General features: G+C 41.6%; 1 pseudogene; it reads left to right on the top strand.

Moving 5' to 3' along the window:
• The first annotated feature begins 823 nt into the window (after window positions 1–823).
• The window catches only part of LOC120836250, a 73,375-nt pseudogene continuing 51,555 nt past the window's right edge, over window positions 824–22,643 (top strand).

Genomic DNA, 22,643 nt, shown 5'->3' with positions numbered 1-22,643 from the left:
AACAAGCTTTATTTTAAGCAGACTAGCATCTTTTGAATAAAAAAAATCCCCGTTACCTCGCACTTCGCAATTCATATTGAACCGTTCGCACATGCAGATCGGACTATAGGCAGCAAATGCTTGGACATTCAGTTTCTTTATTTTTATATTACCTCAAAATCAGTAACAAAGGTCTATGTAATATTTTTGAAAAAAATTTGCCTTGCATTGTTTTGCGCAACAATTTTAACGTACACAATTGAGCCTTGTTGCCGTCTTGCTAGTTCTGTTTTATGTTATTTATTGGTGTGCACACCATTTTTGTGGCCAATAATTGTGCGAACTGTTAGCTCACCAACTGCCTGTGTCGGAGAACTTGTGAATCTTTATTTTCAAATTTTTCCTCATTCCCCATAATTAGTACAAATGAAAAAGTATTTCTGTGTTATTTTAAACCAGCGTAGAGTTTAGCGCGTCTTACTAATGTGCCATTGCTTCGTTATAAATCAAGCAGCCTCTTTTTTTTTCTATGCAAGCTACGGCCAACACTTTCTCAATTGTATAAATTTTATGATATCTTATGATTGAACTTTAGTTACAAGGCGATAGATCCCCAACGCAGTCGCCATTTCGAGGGCATGCCCAAATGTCATCAAAGACGTAAAGTTCAAATATTAGAAGAAGCAGAGTTGTTGACCAAACAAATCCCTTATATCCAAGCCTGATCCACGTCATGTATTCACTTTTTTTCAAAACACCAAAATGTCAATATTTATTGCGCAAATCAGCAAGGAATACATATAAAACTTGGAGTTAAGGCAGCTTACATCACCACGCGGAGAAAATGTTGTGGTATGTTATTTTAAGTGTCGTGTCTACTTTAATCCAAGAAGCCACTTTAAATGGTATGTAATATTTGTGTGTCCAAACACTCTATTTGCAAGTGGGTGTTCATCTGATGTTATACGTATTAGCGTGTATTCGCTTATGAATTTCTCAGACTATCTGGTATTCGCTGATGAAATCTTCAGATTTGTTTGTTTCGAAATCAATTTGTCAGGACGAGACAAAACGGATTTTTAGAATGGCTGCATTTTAATGAGGATTTATGCTTCATACAAGCTGTTTCACGAGCTTATAACCACACAGGTAGCACTGTTGGCAGATGCCAAGGTAGATCCGGACGCAAACTTATTTTGCAAGAGTCCGGGTATCGTGGCCCTATTTTGTGAGACAAACGCCTATGTTCGGCTCCATTGCGGGTAGTTGGGCTCTCATCTATTATATGTGGGTTAGAATCATGAAATAATTGTCAGCTATTCTTCATTTCTGGATGTTAGGTTTTCAAAGGGCAACTTTGGCCCTTACCTGTCAGATATGTTCCACATGTTTCTTTCCCTCTACTTGTTTGGGTGTCATCTGGCGTTTTGGTCTACAAACTTAAAACAGACCATTATTTGGCGACCTAGCAAAAATCCTCCAAACCGCGGAAAAAGTACTCTGACATTAACTAATGCCTCGGAGAAAAACAGTTGTTGACCCGAGATAGCCCTCTATGATTGCAAATATTGTGCTTAGTTATACGTTCCTGTGGCGTGCAAACTACGGCAGACTTTTGTCAAGTTGGATGCTGTATCATATTATGTGCCGCTGAGGCCCCAGTTGAGGACTTTCACTAAGTGCAAACTATCCAGGGGAAGATGTATTAAGCGAGATTGGCCCTGGAGGATTTTACCCAAGCGTTCGAATTTTTCTCCGGAAAATACAGTGATACCACACTTGTAGTGTTCACCGGCGCTCCCTGAAAGATTGTTTCGACTCAATGCACATAATACAACTTAAATATACCAATGTAGCAGGCAAGAGAGATACTCAACTTGGGCAAAAGTGTTGCAAGCGTAACGGCCTAGTTTGAGGCTAGTTAGATTTACTCCATGGCGCTTGTCAATGCCAAAGTTTGTTGCCTAACTATAGCCCTTGTTCAGCGATCCTAGGGCACGCCGAAGTTCGGCTTTTTTCTGATCCGCCACAGGAGTGCCAAAGTAGTTGCCGTACTTAAGCCGTAAATGTCAAAGTAAATCCTAATTTGGCAATTCGGGCAGGGCCAAGTGTAGCTTTCGTTTGGCTAGCAATAGCAGTGCCAAATATGTGCCAACAAAAAAGCAGAGACCCGCGGAGGTTTCGCATTTCTCTGCTGTGCTCAAAAGTGTTCTTTCCCGTTCTCCAGAACAAACTTAGATGAAATAAGCGTACGGAACACGATGGTCAGTTGTCATCATCTCCGTTCCCAAGCTGCACGGCGGCACTTCGTAGTGTCGAGCCAGTTCGAGACAAAAATTGCTTCCGATATTTCCAGAATGTTCAATTTTGAACCACCGCTCGTTATCCGGCAGGTTTTGACGTGCCGTCGTTTCGCCAGCGGCCAAGTATTAGCGCATTATAGGGCGATACTCTACGATGCGTCCGCTCCGTATCGGCCGGACGTCGTGCATCTCTGATTCATACAGGGTGATTCTTTTTCTGTGCTTTTTTTTTTTAACTGCACAAAATTCAAAAAGAAAGAGAACGTAAGATAGAGTAATTTGAGCCTGGTGCAATGTTAATGGCCACGGTGGCCTCTAGAAAACAGGTGAAATTAGGTAATTAGAGGATTACCTACGCTGTTTTAATTTTTTTTAAGCTTTCACTTTTTTAGAATAGGAGCTTGACCTCAATATGGTGTAGCCCTGCCATTAAACTTTGATTAAAAAGTTTGTAGTAGCTGCTACGGAGTCAAGAAAAGTCACTTTGGTTCACGGCGTCAAACCGAAACTAAACGACAAAGAGCGCCAAATAAAGTTATTGCTCCGTCCTTCTGGCCTTTGTGGATCGTCGTTATCGCAGCCAGCTTCGCCTAAGCAAGTGGAGCCGGCCTCGATAATGACGAATCGCATGTCCGGAAGGGCGGAGCGATAACTTAACCGGCGCTTTTGCCTGTTTAGTTTCGGTTTAACGACATTTACCAAAGTGACATTCCTCGACCCCGTAGCGCTAACAGGAATTTTTTTATCTAAATTTGACTACACGGTTAGACCACATTATGGTCGATCTTCAATCCTCTAAATACATTATGCCATCTTAAGTAAAAAATTAAAAAGTTAGTTAAAAACATTTTAGTTAATTAGCAAACTAATTACCTAAATTAATTTTTTTAGGATGCCATGGCCATTAACACTTTTCCAGGGCTCAAATTACTCTATCTCACGTTCTATTTTTTTTTTTAAATTTGGCGCAGCTTAAGAAAAAACACCCTGTATAGGCCGTTGCATTTGAATTGTTGTAAATTGTTTCCGATCGCTCCTAGGATTTCGTTAATACTCTACCATTACACGCCGCTTATTCTCGACACAGTTACAAAATATATAAATCTCTGTAATATATATATATATATATATAAATTGACACTGTTTTCAGCACCACTACTGTCAGAATAATGCTTCCAGTGTACTTCCTAATAAAAGAGCGACACCATGCAATCCGTTATAGAGGCATAATCCGACTTGGTTAGCGCAGAGCAACACAAACACGAAGACGAGAAAGAGGGTAGTCGCCCACATTTATGGTGCATTCACACGAGAGATCTAATCCCCGGAGAAAACCGAGTACGTCATAGAGCTGAGAGAAGGAAACGGCGCGAGGAGGAGGAGGCAGTGGAGAAAATCCAAGCGAGTATTCGCACGACGGAGTCGCGTGTTGGCCTGTTGGCGACTTTTGCGGGCTCATCCAACAAAAAGGCAGGCGAAAAATAATAAAGAAAAGGCACCCCACACTTTAAAGGTATACTTCAACGGATTTTAGGCACTCAATTTTTCGTCTATATGTGTTCAATGAAGCAGTATCACATCGAAGGTACCAATGTCTTGTTTAAAAAAGTCTCCAAAATTAATTTTAAAACGAATTAAACGATTAGCACCTTCTCCGAGCGCTTGCCAGAGTGGGCCGTTTATAACAAAAAATACAGCCACCAGGCTCCAAATCCAAACGTGTTATTGTCATTTCCGGATATTGTGGATATTATTACCTATTTCTGAACACGACGGGAATATTTCAAATTTCGTTGAAGTATCGCTTTAAAGATATTTATCATTATCCCTCCTCAAAAGCAGGGGGACAAAAGAGGGGGCCCGACCGCTCCGACGGATACCGACGGAACGGCGGATATCCTGCAGACCTGTCACAGATTCTCCTCGGGTCCCCGCGAGCACGCCGCGAGCTCGGGGGATCAGCGAACATCCGTGACGCGGAGCACGTGACCTCAAAACTCGATAACGTTTATTCTTCTCCTCGGGAAGAAACTCCGTCGTGCGAATACACCAGTAACGAAAGTCTCGCTTTCGCCGAAGAGCAGTTCCTTACCGAAGCGCGTCCAACAACCACATCACAGCAATTCCATAAACTCCGATGAAGACAACGTCCATTATCAAAAACTTGGCATGAACGTATTCGTGCCATTTACAACGAAAAATCACGACTGCGACTCCAACACACGAAAGCTCCAGAACAATGAAGAGCGCATATCGGAAACCGGACCTACGTGGACCCCCTGCCCATCTCCAGAACTTGGCAAACGAAAAAGACCATGGCCCCCGAGATCCCATGAGTGCGTCAGAGAGAGTCGGATGACAAAAGTTTTGAACAAATTTGCGCGACTCGTTTTATGGAGACAGGTTATAAAATAGGGTGCCTACACGTTTCCGCCGCTCCGCTGTTTAGCTTGGCGATAACGTTTGTGATACATGTGGCCGACAAACCAGTGTTGCCTACCTCGTTAAAATGCCAACCTCCGCTGTTTCCGTCGACAATTTTGTCACACTCGCCGGTCGTGCGGTCGCACTACGCCGCTAATCCTCGTTAGGGCAACGGAGCGCTCACCGCTCTCTTTCCGACGGCGAGGTCTCGGCGTTCAATGCCGGTCTGTTGCCTTCCATTATGTCGCGGGAACTCGCGTTTCGTTAAACGCGACGCACACGTCCTGCTCACAACATCAAAATATGAAACATCCGAATAAAGACAGCGACAGCCACCACGACCACCATCCCGCTGAGCCTCCGACTTTTCTTATGAACGGAAACGGAAGTGGCCTCACAGTGTTGCTGGTGTTTCGAGAGTACATAAACTTAACGTTGTTTACGTTGAGCAAAATAAGAAGTTGGAAAAAATGGCGGTGGGAGAGGATCTGGGAAAGGGTGACAAGACGTAGCTGCCACCCCAAAGCGGAGCGGAAACTTGTAGGCACCCTAGGTTGAACGATTAGCTCCACGCCTGTGTTCTGCACATGATCTTGTTGTTAACATCTGAATTTACTTTTCTGCAAAGCCCTGGCAACTTATTAGGTGCCGAAAACACAACCTCATCACCTACTCTACTTCCCAGTTTCTTCAGGTTATGTGAGATACCACGAAGATACGGTACAACGGTGACGTTTTTGTTCACTTGCCTATCCTTCAGGGTGGAATTACTACGCCTTTTTTTTAGTAAGGTCTCAGCCACTGCAGGGCTTTGCAGAAAAGTAAATTCAGATGTTAAAAACAAGATCGTGTGCACTAAAAATTACCAAAATCACTTCGTTTCTTGTGTCCAAGGAGTGGTCTATTCTAATCCTTTATCTTGCAGCCGCCGTTATATAGGACAAACGGGAAGATGCTTAAACGATCGACTCAGAGAACATCGATACAACGTTTTTTAAAGTACGGCAACGAATTGCCGTACGGATTAATGAGTACGGCAACGGATTGCAAGTGATGTTTATTGTTCTTAAGTAGGTCGTATTTCTATGCACAACCTGAAACAGCGCATAAAAACACACACAAAAAGGTGTACAGGCAAAGAACTGATAGTCACAGCTCTTGCCCCGTTGATATCATTCTCGCCTTCGTTATCTGCGCGTTGTTTTTAGTGCTTTGAACTAACTCGGCCTGCATCATCGTCACTTTCTTCATACAATTACGGAGATATTGGCAATCTGAAGGATAACTGGAGAAGAACACACGCAAAATGGGAAAAGTAATAATAATGACTTTATTTTCAGTGCCCAAAAACAACCACAGCGGTCTTCACTTTGGTGCATCTGTTCAATCCTAGAAACACGTTGGTATATTACCATCACCCAAAAACAAATAAACAAACAAAATGTTATCAGTAAATTACAAGGTTATTCAACTGATGGCGGTACAATGAAATGGATGTACAGAAATCGAGGTGCTTAGGAGCAATGCTGTTGTATAATGTCTGAATCCGAGAAAGCGGTGAAGTACAACAAGGTGAACGTACATCAAAGCATACGGGATGCCTAGTATGGCCTAAGGTAACATGAAAATTAACTTTGCTGAGCATTGATGGCGAATCAATTACACTATTCACAACCTTATGCAAAAATACAAAATCATGAATCGTTCGCCTTTCAGACAAGAGTGTAATCGAAAATGACCTAAGTATGTATTCATAGTCATAATAACAGCGCCTTTCAAAGTACCTATCGTAAACAATACGAATCAATCTTTTTTGAACATTTTCGATGGTCAAGGCCTGTGCCCTAGATATTGAGTTCCATATTACCGAGGCAAATTCCAAACGTGACCTAACTAAAGATTTGTAAAGATGTAACAAACAATGAGGCCTCCTGAAATTCTTCGACAAACGTGATATGATTCCCAGAACTCTCATAGAACTTCCTACCACAAAAGATACATGATTTCTAAAAGACAAGGCACTATCAACGTACACGCCAAGATCCTTCACACACAGTACACGTTCAATTGGCATGATATCAAGATGATAAGTAAAACTGAAAGGCACATGGCGTCGGCACAAGGATAGGACCTTTGTTTTTGCAGGATTTGCAATAATAGATTTTGTTCACACCACTGAAAAATGAGGGACACATCACGCTGTAGGATCTCGCAGTCCACAGGAGAGTGAATCATTCTAAACAACTTGATATCATCAGCAAAAAGTAACAACTGGGAACTCTGGACACAAGATACTATATCATTTATAAATATTAAAAACAAAAGAGGGCCCAGGATTGACCCCTGTGGAACACCTGACGTTGAAAAGTAACTATGGGAATAACTATCAACAACGCGAACAGAGTTCGAGCGGAGTGACAGGACTCTGGAACCACTGACATAACTCTGGGGATAGACCATATAAAAATAATTTATGCAAGAGTAATCTGTGACTGACCTTATCAAAAGCTTTAGTCATATCAAAGTATATTGTGTCTACCTGCCCCTATTTGTAACAAATGGAGCGCAAAAATCAAGAAAAGTACACAAATTAGTCTGGACAGACTTACCACTCAGGAACCCATGCTGCAAAGGTGTTAATTTTTGACGGAAATAAAAGAGCATCCGGGTATGTACAACAATCTCGAAAACCTTAGAAAACCCACAGAGCAGAGAAGCAGGACGATAATTCGTAACAACCGAGGCATCACCACTCTTTAAAATCGGAACAATAACTGATTTCTTCCAAAGAGATGGAAAGACCCCAGAACTAAGCGAAAGATTAAATATGTGCTTTAAAATGGGAATAAACAAATCACCGCATCCTTTGATTCTAAAACTCGGTATACCATCAACACCACTTGAAAACTTTGGTTTTAATTTTCTTATCGCTTCCGCAATTTCGACATGATTCACTTGTACGGAATGCAAGAAGTCATGACAGCTTATCTTATCGTCACCAGGCTGGAAAGACCCGTGGCAGCTAGTGTAACATTTGCTAAAATAATCGGCAAAAATATTTGCAACGTCATCAGGCGACGAATGATAGGCCGGTGTGTGCACTACATCATCACGTAAACAGATGCCTCGACTTGCATCGCGCGTGTGGTGTTTTACAAACTGCCAGAACTTTTTTGGTCGACGAATCAAGCTATTCTCAACGCTATCGAGGTGAAAACGTTTATCACGCTTGAACAATTTTTTTGCTAAAGCACGATATATGCTAAATTTGGTGTACCAAAGTGTATAACCAGTATTTTTGAAGAGTCTGATAAAATGTTCTTTTTTGCGCAGGTATACTTTAAGTTCTTGCGAAAACCAGTTAGGATAGATGGAAATTTTGTTTATGTTTTTAGGCACAAAGCTATCGTTAGCATCTTTAGTAACTGAGGTAAGCGTCTCGCTAACGCAATCGACATCCGACATAGCAAGAACATTGCTCCAGTCAAAATTCTTGATAGATCTATAAACACTCATATAATCACCTTTCGAAAAGCAATAATTTGATGGCATACACGATACTCGTGACCTGAAGGGAAGATAAAACTGGACAATAAAAGGTGGATGAAAAACATCGATCTGTACAAGGGGATCGAAGGCAGGACTCAAGTTTAAAATCGGTATATTCGAAAGAGCAAGATCAAGAATATTTCCTACGCTATTTTTTTTATCGTATTGTGCTGTTCGAGCCCGCAGAAGTTTATAAAAGATAATAACGAAGATGCTTTGTTAGTTGTGGTGCTGTTGCTATTCACATTTTGAAGTGGCCAGTCAACACCTGGTAAATTAAAGTCTCCATATATTTGCACACGATACTTATCGAAATTAATTTGTTTTCTGATTGCCTCAAAATGCTCAATAAAAACTGTCTGGTCAGAAAGAGGCGGAAAATAATACGTACCCAAAAGATAATTAAAACCGTCACTTGCATTAATTTCCACCCATACACATTCCGAGTAAGATTCAAGGTCAAACCTTCTATGCGAGGCAACAGAGACTTCACAGGCAATCAAAACACCACCGCTTAGCTTCTGCCCTGTACAAGAATAGTCTCTATCTCGGCGATATACATTGAATTTCGGACTGAAGTAATTAGTGTCTGGTAAACTATTGCAAAGCCACGTTTCAGAAAGACAAAAAATATTGTGCGGAGAAGCTACCAAATTTGACATAAACTCGGCAGCCTTCGTACGTAAGCCTCTTACATTCTGATAGTAGATTTGAAAGAGTGGCAAATAAAGCGTGGTTTGTCAATAAAATTCATTTAGCATAAATGGCGTTGCGTGGCCGCTGTAACGTGAGCAGTTTTCGAAGATTTGTGAGAAAGTGGCATATAATACATGTTTCCCTGAAATTTATTCAGCTGCACTTTGAGATATCTGTGCTTGTCTCTGCCTTGTTTGTTCTTTTCCGGTTTTAATTATAAGAACAATATAGATATCTATATGTGGCCTTAGATGTTCTACGTTATAGTGCTGAAAATGGCGAGCGTTCATGGCTAACAGTTTAACTATTCAAAATATTTTTATTCACCTTTTATGGATACGTAATTTTACAGAAATAGCTTTGCCCGAAAACAAATTTGATCTCAATATTTTTGTCGCGAAACCCATTTGAGCGGTTCAGAAGCATACCTCTCTTTTAATCAGAATATGGCAACCAACCAATTCTTAAACATGTAGGAGCCGTACGTTTCATTTTAATTATTGTATTTCCCAACCAGAGAGATTTCTCTCGAATGTTTAGTTTCAACACCTCTATTTTGGACTTGAAATCCTTGAAAAATAAATTTTGAAATCACTCCTAGCTCGAAGTCAGCCTCGTGACGAACCTATTTTGATAAAATTGTTGCTTTTTTTTTTTTTTTGGGGGGGGGGGGGCTATAAGATTTTTTTGTTCCTGAAGTGTCTTTTCTGAGGATATAAGCAGACTGTGTCAAGAGAGCACGTGGTTCCTAAATGTGATGCCCATTTGCATCTGATATTGTGTAGTTTTTTTCTAAACTCTTCTCTGCGTTTGCCTGCAGAGGGCATCTTTAATTTGGTAGTATTTTTTAAGCCTTTTTACGTGTTTTTACCTATCGGTTATTTATTTTTATTATTTTCGACTTCTCCAAACTTTCCAATCTGCAAATCAATTTTGCATCTCGCAAAGTACATTGGGGTAAAACTTTGGTGTATGCTTTATTCGTTCACATGATAAACAGGACCTCCCAAGGAATACATTGCCTATCCACGCCTACTTGAGGAAAGGGGAACAAGTGGGGAAAAGTTATTGCATATTAAGAATGGACTAACACTGCGATTGGAGAAAATTTCTTCGATGGCAGAGAATTTCGTCTTTACCGAAAGAAATGGCCCTCGGATAATTCGCAGAAAGGTATGTTCGTTGTTGGTATATTATTATTCTGCCTCCACTCCAATCCTATGGGCAAAACAAAAAACAAAAATCATAGCTTTCTTGTATATTATTCGTAGATTTATATGGCTATAAATAATCTTTCATCTGCCAAAGGGAGTTAGGTGTGTTTACCTGTGAATTCTGCAGTCTTTGCGACGGAGCTGACGACATGGATATATCTACTGCTCGTATTTCAAATTAATGAGCGATGACACTACAACAGGTTCAAATGTGAGGACTAGTTAAAGCGCTGCATACAATTAGGTGAAGCAGCTCTTACGAGTTTTATATTAGCAAGGAAAACATATAAAAAAACAAATCAAGAACGTTTCCAATTTTTTGTAACGCCGAATTAGAGCGCAGCTGTTAGGGAAGAGGACGGGAGGGTATTTCCCTCTTCCTTCCCCGATAAATTTAGCGGGCAAATGTTTCCGCAAATTTACCGTGAAACGTTTACCCTTGTTACGTCACACGTGTCATCACACATGACGTCACGAAGGTAAATGTAGTGGGAATGTTTTTTTGCCATATTTGAATGAAAAATTTTGCCACTAACTTCAGGTGGAAGACTGCCAATATTAAATGCGTATGACGTCACGTGACGTCATACTTCACGTGTTTTCTATAATGACGTCACACGTGGTGTCATGTGTGTCGTCACGAGGAGGTAACCTCACGAGGGTTACCCTCTCAGCTACCTCGTGAGGCTAGCCTTCGTAACACTCGTTAGGGTAACCCACGAGACCCTCGTGAAGTCACACGTGACATCACGTGTGACGTCAATATGGCAAATGTCCTAGAATCTAACGCGCGGTTACGCCGATGGCGACGGCTTCACCGCTCATACCGGAAACGGGAGCCTAGCTGTGCTCTAAAACGTTAGGTTTCTATGAATTGGCTTCTAACTAATGCCGAAGTACCTGCGCAATAATGGCGTTGCCGTCACATCCTTGAAATACCTCTCTCATATTTTGCTACTAATTATGAGATTTTCGCCGCATATAACGTATATGAAATGGTGTGCCTAAAAGTAAAATTATTTACTTTATCTACATTAAGTTTGATGGGGTCCAAGGAAAAATCTTTATTGTGCAGTTGACTTGTCCTCACACCCTAAAATGGTCCTTACATGCACACGTGCTGCACACAACGATGAACAGCACTCAACGTACAGATACATAAAAAATGAGTGCAAGAAACTTGTGAAAATCGTTTCTGTACAAAGTAAAAAAAATGCAAATCATATAAGTAACTGGGCCGTACATTAAGCACAAGTAATTCGACAAGGATCTTCAGGTGTTGAACTCAAATATTAGCTGTTATTTGCAAGACAATTTTCTTTACCGACATGACAGGGTAATGCTACGCATTTGGAAGCCATAATTTGTCTCGCCATTTGTGCCTGACGAAAAGGGTAGGACAACAAATTACTTCGAAACATCGCTAAGGTTTGCAAAAAGCATGTGCTTTTTATTTTGCCTTCTTAAAACTAGTGAATAAACGATAGTCACCTAGCTTATAAACAGTAGTCATATTACGGCTCTGAAACTAGTATGGGCATAAGCCAGATCAGAAACACACCTTCAAAACTTTTTCTGTCGAGAAAAAGTGTTATTTAGTATTCGTCAATGTTGACGTGTCTCTAACAAGGTGGCCGTAAGCTAAATTGATATTAAAAGACAGAAGTCTATCGCGATACGTCCCTCTCCGCTTATTATATGTGCCCGCCTCGCTTTCCCACTCAGAAGGAGGCGTCGAGTGCTTGCGACCGCAATTGATTGTCTTGATGACCCGCACGACACCGGCCACTTAAATGCCGGGTACCAGACATGGGAATATGCAAGGCCGAAGATCCTCCTCACCCTGGGGGAGGAGGAAAGAGGCGACGGTGGACAGGGTAGAAGGGGGGAGAGGAGGAAGCGTGAGAAAAGTGGAGAGCGCCAACTGATCGTTGGTCTTCAACAATGCGGGCACGCACTCACCACCGAATTTCCCCCAATCCGTCCGCACTACCCCGTTTGACGTCTTCGCCCTCTCCTCCTCTATGCGCCCTTCCTGTTTTTGTTGACCTTCTGGTCAACCAGTTGCAATAGAGCCTCCTCCCTCTCTCCCTCATTTCCCCATCTCTCCTTAGGCTCCCAGTATCCGCCACCAGCCTATCATTAAATATTTTTTTCTCTAAGTCGAAATATGTCTAGCCTTGCCCGTCCCGTTTGTTTATTTTTTTATAAGTTTTAATTTCAACTAACGCGATCACCGAAACTTTAGGTATAAATCAGTAGTTGAAAATACGACAGAAAATCTTAAAGACATTGAATTATAAGCACCACACATGAGCTAGCTTCAGAGTAAGGTTGTTGATATAGTATTGCACTACTTGTTTGCAATAAAATCACTCCGAGAGCCTTAAAACAACTATTTAAATTGACAACGATGCTATCCTTTAGGTTTTTAATTACGAGATGCTTAATCTTGGTAGAAAAACTACCGCTTTTTTACTGAAATTTTGTTGAATGACATGTTATTCCTTCATAATTTTGATCTTATTGTAATTAAGTCTGGTTGGCTCTGTCAATTACTTCATTAGATCGTAAAGGACATATCTGGCCTCAAGATGAACGTTTACAACATGATGATGATATTTTCTATTGTAGAAGGGATGGCGCTATGGCCTCAGTGGGGAGGGGCGCTACGGAAGCACAAGTTCACATTCTGCGGTCGACGCCGGTCGAGCGCGCAAACATCCATAACGAGAGTAGTGTCTCTTTAGTATGAGGGTCGTTTTTTGGGGTAACCCCAGTCGGTGCAGATTTTGGATGCTTTGGTTTGGCACTCGGCTCTTTTTTCTTTTAACCCGCTGCAGTCCCATAAGAGGGGCTGAATAGTGGGAAGAACGCCGGCAGAGCACGTAGTGCAAGCTACCGGCGCTTTTGATCCCGACGCTTCCTCGTTCTCCGGCGTCTGACCTGGTGGGCGGCCCCACCATGGCTTGTAGTCTCGCCATCTGGAAAGCACATACTCTGTGAGTGCAGCTCGGGTACGGGCTTTGTGTACCAGCACTTGCGCCCCCCCTAGGCAGCCCCTTGGGTAACGGTGTGGGGTTTTAAGGTGTTTGTTCTCGCAGCCAACGGCGATATTCTTGGTGGGCAAGAGTTTTCCGTTCGGGGGGGTCTGGGTCCGGCAATGCGAACGGGTCTGAGATTCCTAGGTTGGAGCGATCTCCCTTGTGTAAGCGGCCTCGTTACCTCGATCTCCACGTGTAAGCGGCCTCGTTACCGACGCCGTCTGCGTGTCCCGGGACCCAATTCACTCGTACTTTGATGTCGTTAGCCATTAACGAATCGGAGCACAGGCTCTTGATCCGCTGGCAGAGCGTGCCTTCGCAAGGTGTCTTTCCTGGCCGTGTGAGGGCCTCCCTGCAGTCCCCTAAGATTGTTATACGAGTGAGAACGTCTGCTCGGTCGCAAAGTTCTTGCATGCATGTGTATGGCATCAAGTTCGAGACGACTCGTGCTGGGCTTCCTGTCATATTGGAGAGTCTGAGCGTAGCAGTTCCGACCGGTCGCATACGCTAGGGTGGCCCCTTTGGTTTCTTCATACCACACGGCTTTTGCGAAGACCGCGTGCGCCACGAGGTCCGTACGGGCTGCATGTGCGGCTCTGTCTTCAGGGGGGCTTCAGGCCTTTCCTTGTGAGTGAGCGGTTTCGGTTGTCTCGCCATAACGCCCTCCCAGTGTGGTATGCTCCTCAAACCCTGTAGTTCTAGGTGGCACTCTCCGGCCCTAGTAAAGGTTCGGCGCCTATAATGGCCGGCTTAGCGGGTCTCGATAATAGCTTGCAAAGTAGGAAGGTCCGAGTATCGGTACAGCTCTTCCGTTCTGGTGTGTCTTGGAAGGCCTGTTATTGCACGCAGGCATTCTCGATGCAAAACTTCCAGCTGCTTGTGTTGTGCCTTGGTCAGGTCGAAGCACGTGGCCCCGTAACAGGCTTTCGATGTGAGGAATGCCTGAGTTAGCAAGCGGACGGTTTGCATGCCCGCGCCACCGAAGCGGTTGCCTATACTTTTGATCTGGTGGAATTATCGTCGCCATGCTAATTTTAGTTGCTTCATCCGTTCCTGTGCGCCACCTTGCTCGTGCAGCGGTACTCCCAGTACCCGAATCCAGCACTCACGAGAGCGCTCAATAGCCAACCGGCAACGGCCAGGCGGCGCCAGCAGCGTGAGAGCGCACGGTTATACCCTGTCTCGTTGTAACTTGACAAAGGGTGAACGATAAGCCCCACATTGCGTGCCGAAGGCTTCGAAATACGCGACGTATACGAGCTCAACGCACACATGTTGGAGCATGACGCAGCGGAAAGCCTGATACTTCTTCGGGGTTCAGGCGCGCTCCGGTGATACGCAGTCACGTTCCGATTGGCCCGCTAGGGCCGTAGCTTCCGCTCTACTGGCACGTTACGCGATCACGGCTGCCTGGGATACCCAGTATTTCTTGATTCAGACACTAGGCTAAGAGGCGCCATCAGAGTAAAAGCTCACGTTTGAACAATGCAGCCGCCACTCCCAGGGGTACCCAATATTTCTTGTTTCAGTCGCTAGATGGCGCCAAACCAAACAGCATTGCAGGTTGCCTATAGGCTGACCACCCAGGGTTAGGTGTATCTGATCTCTGGAGTGCTCGAGATCGCCGACGATAAAGAACGCCGTCTTATCTGGGGAGGGCTGCCTGCCTGCGGTCTCCAGGCATTGCTCGAGTGCGTCCAAGGCCGTCTGCATGGTGGCTAGCGCTTCTTGGGTGTCAAGCTTTGTGTTCCGAGGGTCCACCCAAAGGGTGATGTCGTCTGCATACGCTGTGTGTTCAAGGCGCGCAACGCTCTTGTTATCTTTGTCATGACCACGTTAACAAGGACAGGCGAGAGTATGGCTCCTTGAGGCACTCCACGGACGTTGCTAAAAGTGCGAGGTTGCTTGGCGCCCGAGCTGATCTCGAAGGTGCGATTCCAAAGGTTTACAATATTTATTTGTGTTTACAACATAAAATATGTCAACCATTAGCAGAAATCCTCGCAATATGCTTTCTTAGAGAGCGCGGTGACAATGGGTGCTGTAGCGGAAGGATGAATCACAGTTTTGCGTATATAAGGATCTCCATTTATTCGCCTGAAACAATCTAAGCGTATATTTATACTAAAATTACCATCGCGACCGAGGTTATGCTTGCTTTGCTGTATAAATATTCAAAAGGCTGACAAAAATAAAAAAGGCTGCAGGGCTATTGTCCAGTGATTGGTAAAATAATGGTTCTATTATTATCTACACAAAACATTTCAAAGTCATTTGCAATGTAATAATACTCACTAACGTAAATCGCACCATATACCTTCTCTTCTTGAAATAACTAATCCTTCGCCGCGCTTTATTGTGTGATTTAGACAAAACAGATAAAAAATGGGTAACTAATATAGAATTTAAAATAAAAATTTATGCAGGCCAACTTGTGCCTACAAACATAGACAAAGGTGCAAGTATCCTGCGTATACGACGGAAGGGCGACTGACTCCACGAAGCCCGTTATCGCTGCTCTTACACCTCTCTACACATTTGGGAACGTTCCGAACCGAAAAAAAAAAAAACGATAGCCGAGAATCAGCTGGAAATTTTAAGAAGAGTAGATAATTATACAAGAAAGAACCGGGCCGAGCAGGCTTCGACCCCCGTTCCTCCAAGCAGCAGCGTGAGTTGCGAAATCAGACGCGCTTGCGAGAATATGGTGCTATGATATGGAAGATTTCTGAATAATCAGTACACCGTGTCTCGGTAAACATGGCGATATCGAAGAAAACACCAAATCTTCCAGAAGAATGTTTAAAATTGATTCTTTCATTTACTGATGAGTTTGCGTTCGGGTGAAAGCACTTTAAAGGAGCTGTGCAACGATATTCAACTGGATTGTTTTTCTCTCTACAAGAGCTTACTGGCACACCTGGGACTCAAGGATACTCACACGCAACGCCATTGGCCAAGAAACTCCTTTGTGGCGGCGTAATTTCAAGGACAAAAGCGATCATTTTCATTCAATCTCTCCTTTGCAAAATTTGATGACGTAACTCGGGGATCGCAGTACACCCAAGTGACGATATTTGAATGCGGTTCATAGATTAGATCCGAGCATAGCGTGGGCACTCGACTTGGGCTCGTGACAATTGCTAGCTCGAGAAGCGTTCGGGTAGTGACCCGTGTCCAATCCCTGCAACGACGACAACAGCCGAGCCATAACAATGTCTGGTACTCAGCGCGTGTCCTGCGCTTTGCCAACCCCAGCGCGTGGCTATGATCAACACTGGCGGCATATAATCGGCTCCAGATCACGTGGCCGCTTGTTCTGGCTGCGAGTTGAGGGGGTGAACGCTGCTCGTTTTTCTTACATTTTTTTCTGGGACTTATATTGCGTGGGGTGAAAAACGAACGCGTGTTTCATAGGTCATTAACGTTAGGGATCCGTTTTAAGAGGTATTTGTGCACAGTACAAAAATTGTTGCATCGCTCCTTTAACGGGAACTATATTTTTAACCAATGTGGCATTTTAATTCACGGGGAAACAATTCTAACATTTTTCATAAACACTCTAGCTCCAGTGAATAGCCCTTAGTTTTTACTACGTTTTCTGATTCCCCGGCCTTTTTATGAACCAGAATGTCGCCACTCCGATTCTCTTCATAATAAAAGCGAGCAGTTTGGAAAGCTCGTTTGTCCTGTGAAAGAACGCCTTGTTTTTTTTGTTTGTTGTTTTTGTTGTTTTTTTTTTTTTTTTGTTTTTTGGGTGTTTTTAATAATACGAAGTTCAAACTTCGCGCTTCAGGTTTTTTTTTTTTTTGAGAAACGAATTTGACTTTACTTCTCGCCCAGCACAGTGAATAATTATAGGTGGCACTTTGTAGGTAATGTGCGTAAGGCAACGACTTCGTTTTTATAAAGGTGGAATCTGCAACTTTGACGCAATCACATAAATCTTTGTCGTACACGTTTTTTTCTTTTTTTGTGTGTGTACTATTTTGTTTTTAGTCTACAAGTTGAGCTTCCTTGTTTGCCACACGAGGTTATTTATCTCCCCTCAAAATACGTCTATTGTATGAGCGTGTTTTCGTGTCTAAAGAACAGTTATACGCCAAATAATTTCTTTAATTTACTTTTTTTTTGTTTTTAAGTTGCTTTGTAAGGATATAAGCATACTTTTGAAACAGATTTTAAACTTCCTAATGCTGTCCCCGGTAATATGGGGGGGGGGGGGGGAGCATCCCGCTTATGATTCACCTCCCTAAGGGGGTTGCTATGACAGGCTGATTTTTGTTTGCTTGCCCGGCTCGCCTTAGGTTTTTCAACTTTGCAACTAGGGCAAAACCTTTTTTATAGCCGTGTCTTTTAGATTTAAATGTTGACTCCTCTACAACAGTGCAGTCGCTCAAGTGATTAGATAGTCGGCAATCCGAGCATGACAACACATTCCCATTATCATGCAGTGATTGTCATATCGGAAAGAAATCGCATTCTCTTTGTCTGACATTGCCCAGTACAAGGCATATCAGGTAACAAAAAAAACAAACAATAACAATGCATGCGGCACTCCCAGCAGCAGCAGCGGTGAGAACAAGGACTGCCCAGTACAGCAAAATCAAATACAGGGCTCATCTGAGAATAGCACGGGACGAAGTCAGCCCTGTGCTACGATAGACGGTGCTGCCGCTGCCAGAGTGACAGTCCGCACGACTGAGTGGCTGTTATATCGCAGACATCTGGGCAGGGCTCTTACACATCAACCGTTGACCAAACGCGCACGTGCTGATGGCAATAAATGTTTCTTCGAATAACTATTCAATCTTCTTGCTTGAAGCCGGTTAGAACGTTCACAGCTTTCAGTCAGCACTCCGAGCCGTGTGCAACCTCGGAAAATCTCAAAACAACACAGGAAGAAGTCAGCCTTGAGGTAGAAATGACGCTGCTGCAGGTGCTAACGTTAAAATACGCGCGACTAAACAGCCTTCACATCGCATATATTGAAGCGGTGCTGTCAGAGTCAAGCCGGTGACCAAAGGCAAACGTGCTGATGACGGTTAATGTTATTTTTTATATAATTTTTCCCGGTGATGACTTGAAGCGGGTCCGAAGGTTCACAGTTTTCCGGCAGCAGTCCGCGCATTTGACAGCCTTGAAGAAAGTGAAAATAACACAGGAAGGAGTCAGCCGTTTTTTTTAACCAATAACGCTACTGTAGCTACCAAATATAGACTGCTATACAAAACAGCTGATAAAGTTTTATCAAATATTTTTGTGATCGAAGAAAAGCAGCTTGCAAAATTATGATCAGTTTTATTCCTTACAATTTTGTGATAACCGACGCAAACTTAAAATACTGTATATGAATCTATGATGATTCGAACTTTTTTCGGAATGTTTAGAAGCAAAACATCAAAGAGCTAAGCAAAACAGGTGTCCCATATCAAGAAAAACTATACTTTCCAGAAGTCAAGTTGGATGGCCTGCATAGCAACTACATTTATTTTAAATCTGAAGTAAAACACACGCTCACTAATAACATTATTAAAATGGTTGTGTGTGCAGCACTAAATGAAGCTTTTTTTTTAAATTTTAATGAATATTACACTGATTTGTTTCAATTCATTTGAAGGCAACTTTCAAAATTTTACTTTTTGCTGATACGCTTTACGGACTACACTGAGTTGTGTGCTCGTATTCAAAAATGCTAAGCATAATGAGCTGCGAAATATTGTTAGGAAAATTAAACTGACCTTGTCTAACAAACTATTATGACTTTTGTTACGTTAAAAATAAAGATTGAACTTGTGCCTTTCAATTGTAAACATTATTTCTATCTCACGTTTTAATGCTGGCAAGCTTCATAAAGTAAAAATAAATGATCCATTGAAATATATTTATAGCCATTTTTCATTCATTCGCGCTCTTAATAATTTCCGTGTATACGGCTCCCCCATTGCACCCAAAGAAGTAATCAACAAATTTAAATATATTAAAAATATCTAGTATGACGCATTGCATGGAAAATATTATGTTGCACTAACTAATTTCTAGATAGTTAAAAAATGGTTATATAAAATGAATATATTACTGAGAATATGAGAACATTTCTAGAAAGTGAAGTAATAAATATAGAAGTTCTATCAATATTACGTTATTAGCTTTACACAGTTTTGCGTCAAACACTTCTGAGTTATGAACATAAATATATTCCTGAATTCTAGAAAGGAAAATTATAAAATTAGCTTTCAATACAGTTTCTTTTTTTATTTAGTACTGCAAACATTTAAACCAATCTCATGTAGAAGCGAAAAAATTAACCTGCATGATCATTTCAAATTTCATAAAACATAGCTACAATTAAGGACTGTATGAAAGAACTTCGCTACTACATTTTAAATACCAAGAGTTGCCACTTTTAATTTGCCTTCCAGATAAACGCGAGAGAAATCGAGGAGGGCTTGTACGAGGACAAGCACCAATTGGCCGCTGTGTCTGTGAAGCAAACTGATGAAGGTGTAGAAATTGTATGTATCTTCTGTTATTTATTTATTTATAAATATTGTAGGCCCCACATGGGTTTAAGCATGAGAAATAGCACACATATTAAATGAAATTACAATACATACAACAAACCACAGCAAAACAATACGTATTTACATATCTGCTTAAAACAATTAATCATAGAGCATATGAACCAGTATGAACCAGTATGTAACCGAGGTTATTAAAATGCGCAAATAAAAAAAGCAAAAAAGTGCAGTTAGGGAAAAACTGTTCCCTATAGTAATTTTGTTTATACAAAAATGGTATTATTAGACAGGGGCTCACATACGGAAAACAGATAATCCGACTAACATACACGGGTCTGTACTCATGTCGCATACAAAAAAATATTAGGTCATGTAAATTCTGTGTCGGAGGTGAGTGTTGCGGAATGATATCATCACGTTATTTCTCCTGTAAAATACTTTAGAAAGCATGCCACACTGAGCGGGTTAAATATGAAGATTGAGAAGATGGTAAATTATATCAAAACTTTAGTTATTTGAATGTCGGTAAAGCATTTTTAAGGGTGTGTGAGGCTTACAAAGTAAGTTATGGATCGAGCACCATTAACATTTCGATTGCAATATTAAAAACAGCTCACTTAAATGGTAACGCCCTACCTCAACTGCCACACCACAAAGCACGTGCGGCTTCCATTTTAAATTAGATGAAAGTCGAGGGTTTCTGTATTCAAAGCGAAGCACTCCAACATAAACCTAAGGAAATTTGAGTGGCTTAGTCATACTTCACAAAATTGCCTTACAAATCGCTAATGTAAAATTCAGAATACGTGACTAGGGAGTGAAGGAACGTTCCATTTTATGAACATTGTATCAATACACAGGGTGGAATGCTTAGCCCCACTTTAAGAATCGAACCGCTTTCGCTCATGGATCGATCTAAAGATGGAAGCATAGCACACAAAGTTTCGGAGATTGAAGCACACGATCACAATAACCATGATTACATCCGTAAGTAACTTCTTTAAAGCTATACGATATAAAGTATGGTGGATATCGATTGTTCTATCAAGGTTTACTGTTCATTGCTAGAACTGATTCTTGCCCAGTACACTTTATCTTCAGTCATCAGTACTTAGAGAATTGTGTTGTCCCATCGGAAAGAAAACCTTAAGATATGTTAAAATGCGTACGTAAAACATATACATTTAAAAATAGTAGTAATTTAACAGTGTCTTTTGATTTGTGAAATTGCCCTTAACACATTTGTGATATGCCTGCACGTGAGATCTAGTATTACATTGTGTGAGCACACTTACCCTTTTCTTTTATAAGTAACTTGCTTGAAACAACTGTCGTTTATAATATTATGTACTTCTCAAGTGAATAAATTTATAAATTTATCTTAGTTATGTTTCAATATATGCATTATAACACGCATGCTCTAGTAAAAATAATCAAAGGGTTTCAATTTCTCAGCTCCGTTTGTCTAGTTAATATGCGAAGGGGTTTTAATGTAACCAGGTGGAACAAAAAAAGTCCCCTTAAGTTTTTTTAATTGTTTTGTGTGTTATTAAACATATATCGTTCAAGCGTTGTCAAAAATAAAGCATATTAGAGCGCTTATACTTTAAGGGATAACTACTTTTATTGCTTTAGAAACTTTATTATTACCTTCGTATAGAGAAATTCCTTACGGGTTTCACAACGCAGCACAATATTCGCCTAACTCGGTCGGTGTTTCTCTTAAACGTGGCAAAGAATTTTCCCATATCAGTAGTCTTACCCTTCTCTTCGAGAAGATAACCTATTGTGCCCTTTGCCTGAATGTTTTAGTATTAAAGTTCAAATAATAGATATAAACACAAAAAGTCTATTTTAATTAAAACAGAGTTATTTAAACCAATCCTTAAAAAGTAGACAGATCCGATCTGTGCACGCGAGCTACAGGACCAGGGACATTTCGTAACGATGATTTTTGAATCCGCGAAAACGCGATAAAAAGATTTTCGTCCGCGTATTCGTACCGCGGGCGTGGCCCCTCTTACATGACCAGAAACCGTTATCGCATCTCTGCGCTTACCACGAGCTTCAAATATTTCTAAAATTGATTTCACGGCTTTGAATGACGCTCAACAAATTTTTTAATTACAATTTTTCGTATATTTTCACTAAGTAAAAGGTTAATCAACAAGATCTTTCGAATAGCATAACCCGCTGCGTGAAACAGCTGACTTTATTTGTCTCCCTGGTTCCATAACTCACCTCTGCAAACCGCGTTAGAGTTTGTTTCCCGGGTTGGTTTAAAAAATATGTTTCAATTAAAAATAAGCTCACTGTACCTCCCTGGTCTCAGACAAAATATCAACGCATTACACATAGACAAATAAATCTGCTTTAAGGAAAGACACTAAATAGCCACTCATTGGTTTCTTAATGTTGATTTCAGAAGTTTCATTTAAAAAAAAAAAAAGAACGTCGTTTACATTGCCCTGTAACGCCAAATCAGAGCGCAGCTCTTGACGAGAGGGAGGAGGGAAGGGTACTGAGGCGAGAAGGTGGAAAGTCCCGCACTACTAACATGGGTGTGCATCGACGTGTGCTTAACCAGAGTCGCAGAAAATGCACATCTTTGGTGAGAGCATCGCGTGCAAATTTGGCGGGTAATTAGCGGAGCAGTTTTTCGCCTTACTTTAGCGCGGAATTTTTTTCCACTAGATTTAGCGGGGAACTTTTTTTCGCTAAATTAAACGGGGAATTTTTTCCACTAATTTAGCAGGGAGACGTTTTCCGCTAAATTTAGCGGGGAAATTTTTTTCACTAGATCTGGCTTAGAATTTTTTCCGCTAAATTTAGCGGGGAATATTTTTTCGCTAGATTTAGCGGGGATTTTTTTTGCAAGTGACGTCACACGTGACATGACCATTACGTCATCAC

The sequence above is a fragment of the Ixodes scapularis genome, unplaced genomic scaffold (assembly GCF_016920785.2).
Source record: "Ixodes scapularis isolate PalLabHiFi unplaced genomic scaffold, ASM1692078v2 ptg000460l_1___fragment_1__unscaffolded, whole genome shotgun sequence".
NCBI lineage: Eukaryota > Metazoa > Arthropoda > Arachnida > Ixodida > Ixodidae > Ixodes > Ixodes scapularis.
The sequence above is the reverse complement of the archived record's forward strand: the minus strand, read 5'-3'. Positions and strand labels throughout refer to the sequence as shown.